This window comes from Tiliqua scincoides, chromosome 1 (genome assembly GCF_035046505.1).
Source record: "Tiliqua scincoides isolate rTilSci1 chromosome 1, rTilSci1.hap2, whole genome shotgun sequence".
Taxonomy (NCBI): domain Eukaryota; kingdom Metazoa; phylum Chordata; class Lepidosauria; order Squamata; family Scincidae; genus Tiliqua; species Tiliqua scincoides.
The window spans coordinates 12,866,707-12,877,926 of NC_089821.1; positions in this window are offsets into that span (position 1 = coordinate 12,866,707).

Genomic DNA, 11,220 nt, shown 5'->3' on the forward strand with positions numbered 1-11,220 from the left:
AGTGTCAGTTTGCCATTGGAATGGCATTACCAGAACTGGCTTGCACCAGTGTCCATATGGCATCAGCATAGTGTCCAAACAGAACTGAGCTTCAAGCATCCCAAGACGGCACAATCTGACGTTGTTCAGAGAAAGTCTGTTTCTATATAGGATTTTGCTTCAGTTATAGTGATAGAAGATTTTTTTTTAATAATGCTATCTTGAATCTTATTGAATTCTGTTTTTAGCTCTACTGAAATAGCTGATGAGCAGAAGCACTGTATCTGTTGTGTGCTCCAAGGAGCGTTCAGTTCCCTGTTTATAGTACAGAATAGTGCTGCCCAGCAACCAACACAACTGCTGGCCTTCTGCTCATCTTTTCAACTCTTTCATGTAAATAGGTCTGCCTCTGGGTCTATTGGAATCATCAGACACAGTTTTAGACCTGAATACCAATGAGCTCTGTTGCTTTTACTCTATCGTGTTTACTAGGATTTCGACACCCCTGTGTAATCTCACCTTCTGCAGTGATTGACCATAGCTAGCTTACCACCCTGCTTGTACAAAAAGAAATACCCATCCTGTTACAGTAGTATTGTTGGGACATGAACAACAGGTGCTAACATGAGTTAGTGTGAATAAATGCCTGGATTAAAGAACAATTAACAGGTGCTTCAGAAAGCTTAGAAAATATCTGACAATGTTACTCCTTCAGCACATGCCCAGTAGCGTGAAAAGCATGTCTTAATCCTTCAGGGAGGGTGAAGCAACTCTGCAAATCAGACTGATGATTCACACAAGCGTATATTGCACATTGTCAAACTGTAGTGAACTATCGCAGTGTTTCTCAGACTGGTTTGGGACCCACTAGGTGGGTTGCGAGCCAATTTCAGGTTAGTCACCATTTTAATGTGTATTTTATATTTAATCAACTTGATGCTACCATGATATGTGAATTCATTTGGGGAAATGTTACAGATCTATACTTTTAACAGGCTACTATCTATATGCTTTTAACATAACAGTCAGTGCTGCTTACTCCTGGGTAAATGTGAATAGGACGGTAGCCTTTGGGAAGTTTGGGGATTTTTTAAAAAACAGTTCAGCAACTGCTTGGGAGGGTTCTTTATCATAAATAATTCTTTAAACTTATAATTGTAAACTTAATTTTTGATTTGATTCAGCTGGGGATGTTAATTTTCCTGCTTGATGATGTCACTTCTGGCCATGACATCACTTCCAGGTTAATAACATCACTTCTGGTGGGTCCTGGCAGATTGTAATCCTAAAAAATGGGTCCCAGTGCTAAAGTGTTTAAGAACTTCTGGACTGTTGAGATTTATGCACACTGTACAGTTGCGAGGTTAGAAAAATAAGTGCCTTACAGCCCAATCCTGCACTGCCCAGAGCTGCAGGACCCGGCGGCTCCACAAAGGTCACCCGCTGGATCCAGAGCCTCCCACACTACCGGGGGAGGCTCCTCAGGAGAAGGGGACTTCGTTCCCTTCCTCTGAGTAAGGGAAGTAGTCCTGCAATGGGACTACTCACTTTAGCGGCTACAGTTTGGCCGCTGCTAAAATGAAGGCACTTGCGTAGGGCGAGCTCGGCTCTGCGGACCCGCCTCTCCTCTGCCTCCAGAAACGCCCCTCCCCCCACGCCCTTGACCATGCCTCCCTCTCCCCGGAATGCCTCCCCCCACGCCCCCATTTCCCGTTCCGCAGCCCGGCGGTCACAGAGACCGCCGAGCTGTGGAATGCAGGTGCCTGCCGCAGCTCAGGCAGGAGCCCGGCGGTAAGCCCCGCAAACGTGCCAGGTGCGACACGGACCACAGGATTGGGCTCTAAGCTTACAGATGGGGATTAAGGAAGTGTTAATGTGCAAACTCTTCCATGTGGTCAGCTAAATCTGCACTGGTGTTTCCATGTCAAATAGGGTTATAATTTTTTTGGGGGGGGGAGGAGTCTTTTCTTAAGTGAACATATACTCAAAGTGTCCTGATATTATAGAAGAACTGGAGTTTAGTTTATTTAGTAAGTGAAACTACTAAATAAAACGTGTTAGAGACACGAAAAAGATGTCGGTTCACCTACACTTCCTGCAACAGGGCTGCTTCGTCCAGGAGGCTGCAACCCCACGTTACAGAAGTAAAGAGACTATAGAAAATCCTTGCCTTTGTTGCTTTCAGGGCTTCAGTTTTGCCTAAATGTAGACAACCTACACATACACCTGATATGGTAGTACCTGGCCATAGGTGTATACTTTTCTAAAAATCAGTTTCTAAAACTTACAAATGTCCTACCGTTTGTATTTTGTGTAGAAAATCCATTAAGGTGTCTAAATAGGATGAGATAAGATAAATTAATAGTTAAATAAGTTATTTATAGATTTATCTTTTTTGGATCAAAATTATCCTCAAACTAGAAGTGTTGGAACTCCCTTTCCCTTGACTTGAGAATGGCTCCCTCCCTCGAGACCTTTCAGCGAGGCCTGAAGACCTTGTTGTTTACACAAGCCTTCTGACTCTATGGCCTTTTTAACATCTTTTATACATCTTTTAGTTTTTTACAGGCGTGATTCCTCCTTGAACTGCTGTTTTATGCTCTTTTTATTCTGATTTTTATCTGATTACTGTTATGGTTTCTCTTAATGTGTTTTTAATATGTTTTTATCTGTTAAATTATGTTTTAATTTGTTTTTTTTTTTAATATGTTGTAAGCCGCCCTGGGTCCCTCTGGGGAGAAGGGCAGGATAAAAATAAAGTTTTATTATTATTATTATTATTATTATTATTATTGAAAATGGTGTCATTTTACTCAGAAGTAAGTCCGCTGTGGTGTTCATCCTGGGAGACAGGAAGTGCCGCTTCTCAGGGGCCCTTAGATGGCAGAAGTCAGAAAACATCTCCACTCATTTGTCAGCTCCTTGGCAATATTAAATCAAATAGTTTGTGGATGTTGCATGTCAAAACTTAATACTGGGTGAGATCTATCCTATACATTCACATAATAGACACACCAACCCCCTAATCTTTCATCTTAGAACACACCAATTGTGTTCCTCAGCTTTCTGTGTATAGCAGGGGAATGAAGGATATTCCTGAGGGTAGTAAGGATTAATGCATTAAGCAGCAAGAAGGGTGGGATTCACAGATAGTACACCTTCTCTATGACCTCAAAAATTAACCAAATGTTAATAGGAAACAGGAACTGTCCTGCTTCCTGTTGCGTCCTGGCTGTGTCCCTCTAGCGTGCAGGCTCCCTTGATAAGATGCTCTTATCAAGCATGCCTGTTATGGCATCTATCAAGCCAGCATCTGGTTAACAAGCTTGATATTGTGACAGAATGTCCCAGCAACTAAAGATGTTGGCTGGACAAAGCAGAGGACACTTGGCAGCCCAAGCTTGGCTATAATGCTGAACATCTCATGCTCCAGAGAATACATTACTTATATAAAACACTCAGCCTGAGTGCACAGCTCTTTTCTAGTGCAGTGGAAAGTGTAAATGTTGAATGTGATGAGCCTTGCTTTTGCAAATAATAAGCAAACTAGAATTTAAATTTTAAAAAACAAAAAAACCAGCTATCCAAATCTGTTAATTCCCCACATCTCTGCAATCGACATTGCCAATTTTGAACTGTGAACTACTCAAACCTGTTTGAAGCAGTCATCAGTGGATTTTTCTTCTTCTAATACACATGCACATTTTTAAAGAGAGTGGGTGCATGCACCACTATTGCAGCCCAAATGCTTGGCAAAGACAGAGCACTTTCGCATTTGTTTAGTCTAAACTATTGGCGCCATCTTGCATTTTATGGGAATGAGGTCACCCAAGATGAGCTCCTCCTCTGAACATTAATATATGATGTGTGGAGTAACCATGTAAAGTTTCAGTCTGATCCTGATGCCTGGATTGTGATGGCTGGATTTGGATGTTGGCAACCTCCCGTCTCGAAAGACTATGGTATTGCGCTCTGAAAGGTGGTTCTGGAACAGCGTCTAGTGTGGCTGAAAAGGCCGATTCGGGAGTGACAATCCCTTCCACACCGGGAGCAAGTGCAGTCTGTCCCTGGTCTGTCTCCCTGGCTACGGGCCTTCCTTCTTTGCCTCTTTGCCTCAGTCTGTTGGCCAAGTGTCTCTTCAAACTGGGAAAGGCCATGCTGCACAGCCTGCCTCCAAGCGGGCCGCTCAGAGGCCAGGGTTTCCCACTTGTTGAGGTCCACTCCTAAGGCCTTCAGATCCCTCTTGCAGATGTATTGCTGGATTTACCTAAGATTAATTCCAGTGATCCATTCATTTTTGAGTTGCAAGACCACATTAACCGGGCACATGTGCATAAAAATGTATGTAATGTTTCATATGCCGTTGTAAGTGTGGGCAGCACCATGCCCTATCTTGCAAGAAGGATTTCTGTTTGGCTGACTGAACCAAGTCTAAGAATGCCCTTTTATTCAGCATGAGGTAACAAACTCGGGCTTGCCACAACGCCTACACTTGACAGGGTGCTGAAGCTAATTCTGGTTAGCTGATGTGTAAACACTTATTTATTGCATTTTCATTTTATTAGGAGAGAAAAATTCTGTGAGCGCTTCAAGAGAACTTTTCATCTTCATGAGCAATTCAAGGTGAAATGTATACTCATGGAACTGTGGGCAGACTATAAGAGGGCATCCCTTTAAATAGTTTGTCACTTAAATTGCTGGAGTGTCACAAGGAGCTGTGCTCAGTGGCGTAGCTACAGAGGGTGCAGTGTGGTAAATACTGCAAGCACCACAATGTAACATAAGTGTCCCCTCTGACTCACTGTCAGAACCAGCACCTGCTCATTGCCATCACTGCCTGCAGTGGATCAGATGGCAAGTGGGAGGTGCTGCTCACACACTGCGTTGTGGCACCTGTAGTACTTACCGCACCGCCCTCCAGTAGCGACGCCAGTGACATGATTATAACTAGATACAACTGATTTAAATATGGTGTTCACATCTGTAACTACAGAGGATTGCAACCAAATTTTCTATGAGAACTTTTGTTGTTAAGTCATGTTTGACTCTTTGTGACCCAATGGACCACAGCACGCCAGGCCTCCCTGTCTACCACTAACTTCTGGAGTTTGTCCAAATTCATGTTCATTGCCTTGGTGACACTATCTAACCATCTGACTCTCTGCCGTTCCCTTCTCCTTTTGCCTTCAATTTTTTCCCAGCATCAGGGTCTTTTCTAAAAGAATCCTCCATTCTCATGAGATGACCAAAGCATTTCAGCTTCAGCATCTGTCCTTCCCATGAATAGTCAGAAAACTATGGTAAGCCTAGATAACTTAATCAAAAGCCGAGACATCACAGTGTCAACAAAGGTCCATATAGTCAAAGCTATGGCTTTCCCAGTTGTAATGTTTGGCTGTGAGAGGTGGACCATAAGAAGGGCTGAGCGCCAAAGAATAGACACTTTTGAATTATGGTGTTGGAGAAGACTTTTGAAAGTCCCCTGGACTGCAAAGAGAGCAAATCAGTCAATCCTACAGCAAATCAACCCCATCCTACAGCAAATCAAAAGTTCATGAGAACTTTTTCATCTCGTGTAATAATTGTAAAAGTCTAGTTTACCATACATATACTTGCCAGTTTATATTCCCTACCCCATCATTTACCGTTTATTCCAGAGAGTCAGACCACCTGCTTCTCACGGATCCGCCTAACTTACTTTTCTGTGCATTGCTCATTATCCTGGGCACTTTTGAAGTGGAGAAATGATTCATCAAATGTAAAAATATGCCCTGCATTATAATGTCAGGACATAGAAATAGATTTCACAGGTGCTCTTTGCAGTCCTTCTACCATTGTTTTCTTTTAACATTTTACTTTGTAACTGAAATAACCACCTGAAAAAGTTTTGGCTTCCTCCCTGCAAAGTTTCTCTGTCCTTACTTGTGCAAAAAGTCTGACATTTCTAAATCTGCCTCTAGACTTGTATCTGATTTCCCTAATAATAAATATTCTAGAATTGCCTTTGGCAAATTCGAGTTTTTGATGTGCAGTGCAGCCTGCTCCATCGTTGGGGAAATTCTCTAGTGGGGCCTGCATGAAGGAACACTTTTAGGGGGTTGAGCACACAAATTTTTCAACCAGTTACCTAAGCTAGCTTGTTAATTATTGAAGATCAGTATATCGTTTAGCCTTAGGCGGTGAGTGCTGGAGAGTCGCACAGCACTGAGGGCAAACTCTCTCACAGCAAAGCATATGCCGAGCAGTGGTTAGTGAGAGCTGCACTGCGGAAGGGCTTGTGGAGGTCGTAGATGTACTCTGACAGTCCAGTCCTATCCAACCCCCCACCCCATGTGGAGGCAGCCTAGACAGCGTGGGCCCTACTGCATCCTATGGGAGCACTTGGAAGGCTGGAGGTCTCCTCGCAGTAAGGGAACACTTGTCCCCTTGCCCTAGGGCAGGGGTGCCCAAACCCCGGCCCTGGGGCCACTTGCGGCCCTCAAGGCCTCTCAGTGTGGCCCTCAGGGAGCCCCCAGTCTCCAATGAGCCCCTGGCCTTCCAGTGATTTGTTGGAGCACACACTGGCCCGATGCAACTGCTCTCAGCATAAGGGCGACTGTTTGACTTCTTGCGTGAGCTGTGGGATGAGGGCTCCCTCCACTGCTTGTTGTTTCACGTCTGTGATGCAGTAGTGGCAGCAAACAAAAGGTCAGCCTTGCTTTGTGCTAGGTCTTGAGCTATTGCAAGACCTTCATTCATTCATATAAGTTCATCTTTAACATATTCATTAATGTAAATTTATGTAAATTTATTCAAATTTTAAATGTAAATTAATTATTTTTTTCCCCTGGCCCCCAACACACTGTCAGAGAGACGATGTGGCCCTCCTGCCAAAAACGTTGGACACCCATGCCCTAGGGAAAGCCCCAGCCGCTGCAATGGGTCTATTCAGACCTGTGCAAGCTGGCACAAGTTCTAGTGGATCCAGATCCGGCCTGTGAAGGGGAACAGGATACAGCATGCATGGCTGCCTCTGACTCCACCCCCTCCCGGGCCCAATCTGCCCCTGTCATCTCCTGCCCTGTTTTAGCTCCATGCTGCTCAGCATGGATCTTTCCTTATCTGGTGTACACCACTTGTTCTGCTGGTCAGTGGGGTCTTTGTGCCTGTGCCAGCAACAGCATTATGGCACTTTTGTAATGGTTAACGCTGGTCCATGCGCCGCAGAGGATTGCTCTGTGTGCTGGCTCTCTTCTGAAATTCCCTTGCCACATGCCAAAGACATGTGGAAAGGTTCTAAGCATGAGCCTGGATGTCCGACTAGACATCTCAGATGGCTAGCTGTGCCTACAAGTCTGTCTGCCTCTTGGGATGGTAATGGCCTGTCCACTACTGGAGTGGAACTATTTACAGGAACAGATTCATGACTGGGCTAGTGGGTAGATGCCAATCATTTTTATGATGACTCCAGGGGGCTGGAGGCAACAAGCTGCTCCAAATGGAAGTGTCAAGCCAAAGGTAGCTTCAGGAGGCAGCTTAGGACTTATCTGTATATTTAGTTTCAAAAGATGGGTGGGTATTTCGACTACTTCACTGCCAACACCTTGTGCTGTCTGCAACCCAACAAAGCTCAAGTTGTCCTATTGCTTGCTGTGCTCGACCCTTTCTACACCCCCAATTTTAGAACATCCAAGCAGTGTCATTCCTAGCCACTGTGGCCCTGGGGCCACACCTCCAGGGATGCTGTCCCCATGCCCACTACCTTCCCCCTGGAGGTGCTCTGAGGGCCGCAGAGACCGCTCTCAGCTTCCCTGGCTCCCCCCCTTTGGGGGGGGGACAGCCTTCAGATTGGCGCACTGATACTAATGGTGGTCGACTGTGCTGTGTGGGACACCATGGGGCCACTCCTGCAAACCTGCCACCTGGGGCATTTGACCCCCTTGCCCCTCTTGGGTATGACACTGCTTTTGAGTTAGGCTGCAGTGGCATACCTGAGAGGGGCAAGGGGGTCAAATGCCCCAGGTGACAGGTTTGCAGGAGTGGCCCCATGGTGTCCCACACAGCATAGTCGACCACTAATAGTGGTCGACTATGCTTTTGAGTTAGAATGTATCTGATGGTCTGCTGGCTTCCTGCTGCTTGGTTAGAGGAAGAATGGGGAAGACTGATGTCATTCCCACAATCTGCTGTGCTACATGCATATGGGAAACTGTATCCCAAAATAAAAACCACAGAATTATTTCTAGGAGTTGTCCTATTTTTTTTTTACAGGAAAAAAGACAAGTGACACTTGAAAAGTCATAAAATCACACCAGATATTCCAAGAGATACACTATTTCTCCAAAATGTATTTATCTGGCATCAGAATCCTGATTACTTTCAGTCTGCATAGAAGTATCAGATTTTTCTGCTTGTTTCATGTTTTTTTTGTGTGCGTGTTCCTTCTTCCACTGAAGAACCTGAGTCTGTTGTCAAGCAACCCTTTGATGGGCAGTCAGTAGGAAAGATCAAGGTCAGCTGCTTGACAGGATACAGTGGACCGTGCTGTTCTGCTACGAAAAGTTGAAGTGGCCATGGCTGCTATGAAGAGGTGTAATGAAGGTACCACAACAAATGGTGCCATTTATGTATTTGGGCACTTGACACCAATTACAAAGAAGATTCCTGCCCTATGGAATTTACAATCTAGATATTGACACAAGGGAGACAAACAGACACAGTGCAGGAGAAGTAAGGCTGTTTGGCAACGGTGTCTCTATGGTATGTGTCACCCCTATGATGGACCTCCTCCCATGCAGTGGGGAAGGGCAGTGCCCATGACAGTGGGCACTGATGCATAGTTACAGTAGGGAAAGAGGGGTGGGTTTTGTGAAGAAATGTGAAAGAAGTAAGCAAAGAAGTGTCACGCAGGTTTTCTGGGAGAAAACCAAGCACAAGGTGCAACTAAGGAGAAAGGCTGGAGTAGGTGTGCCCTTAGAAATCTGAATACAGCAGCTTTCTTACTGTAGCCCTGAAAGTGTACTGCTGTTAGTAGTTTATTTTAAATAACAACATCATTCTTCTCCATCTAAGCCTCTGTTGGTGTCAGAATTATAGTTTCTTGGAATGTTGCGAAGAAACTGGAGAGATTTACTCCAGGGCATAGGACAGCATCCCAAAACAGAGTCTAGTGGATGCAAGAGATAAATTCATTATGAATCAAATTAGAGTCCCACTGCCTTTTGAGCAGAAAATATCAGTGAGACCGCTTCTTCCAAAACTTGGCTCCAAAAGGTCCCCATCACCTCCCATAAGATCACATTTCTATACATGTGAACCATTTGCTAAGCAGTTCTTCCCTTTGGCTTTGATCCTAGAACAGCAGCCTAGAGTTCCAATTCAAAGATGGGAAGTTAAAAACAGAAATAAAGCAAATTATGGGGGTCCATGAACAGTCATGGGGGAATTGGAGCAATTTCAGCCTTAATCCTTTAAGCAGTGAAAGGGGGCACTTCTTATCAGGTGAAGGATCCCTTGTGGTGCACAGTAGAATTAGGCTGCAATCCTATCCACACTTCCCTGGGAGTAAGTCCTATTGACTATAATGGGACTCACTTCTGAGTAGACATGCATAGGATTGGGCTCTTAGTCCTTTTTTAGACCTTCTATAGCAATTCAACCCTTTTCATCTCATGGCACACTGGCCAAGCACTAAAATGGTCAAGGCACACCACCAGTTTTTTTTTACAAGGCACACTGTGCTGCCAATAGGGGGCCTCAGATCCCCAATGGCCCTACTAATAAACGAACCTCTCCCAAATTCCCATGGCACACCTGGGGACCATTCACGGCACAGTAATGTGCCAAGGCACAATGGTTGAAAATGGCTGCAGTAGGCTGGCTCTGCAAACAGAACCAACCTGTTCCTTCCCTCCATCGAGAAAGGAGTTTTGAACACAGGTTTCACTTTACAGGTGGAGGCTACATTAACTGGGGCTCTGCTTTATAGCATATACCAGCCCAAGCACTTATTTGCAGTAACAGCAAAGCTCAGGCTATAACAGTGTCACTTAAAACACATTAAAACTGCCAGCTCAGCAAAATATCAGAAGCCATTTTACATCTCCCCCAATGAAAGTTGCCTTAACTTTCATTTATGGACAGTTTTTAAAATCCAGAAATAAAATAACACTCTTTTTCTGGAGCAGGCAGAAAAAAACTTTAAGAAGCTTATTCTTTGCAAACAAGAGTCAGCAAGTCATCTAGGACCACTACTATTTTGGAATGTGATTGACTTCTGTCTTGCTTCTAAGGCATTTAGATAGGACTGGCACTGTGGATCTCTGGGGAGGTTTATGTTATAATGTGGAACACTTCATATATTGATTCTTACAGGAGCCAAGTCCTGCAAATACCCTCCCACGACCCTCTCCAAGCTGTTGCCACGCCCTGCCCTCTTCCTGTGAGTTGGATGCCCATTGTACTGTCTTCTTGCAGCTTAGATGGCTTCACCTGTTTGCTTTTAAATTGTTTCTCTTGGCAAATTGCTCTTATGCTTGCATTCCCAGTCTGGACAACACTCTTTCCTGGTGTGATCATTTGAATCCCATCTGTGCTGGTAGGTCATTGATTCAAACACCCTTCCCTTACTCTTCGTTCTCCAAAAGCCTACTTTGCTACCAACATCCTGCCTCTTTAGATCCAGAACTGCCAGCCTTTTCTGCCTTAGAGCACCCTTTTCCTTGTCACTGATGCACTTCAAAGACTCACGTTCTTCCTCCCTTCAAAAAGCCTGACCTCCAGCTTGCTTTCAAGCACTAAGCTCAGGCCACACTGGACAATCCAAGAGACATCCCTGCAGGCCTAGTATATTCTCCTGATTTTCAGCTAGTAGCATAGGGCAGTGGCATGGTTTGAGGGGGGTGCAAAGCACTAAGTTTTGCAGGCACCTGAATGTACCATGCAAGCAGCCCTTCCCCTTAGGAGCCATTCCGGGCAGTGGGAGCAAAACAGAGGCATTCATGGAGGAATGGCTCTGAAGGGGAGGGACTGCTTGCACAGTTCATTCAGGTGCCTGCAGAACTTAGGGATTTGCACCTCCTCTAGCTACACCACTGGCATAGGGCATCTCCATCGCACAGGTGGTGCAACATGGCACTAGTTCAAGGAGAAAGAGAAGTACAAGGTACTCACCTGCTGGTGTCAGTGCTGTAGGGGGAATAGAGGGTCTTTTGGTCAGGCCTCTAGACCCCACCCTGGAAAGGATGGCTTTAAATGGTAGCA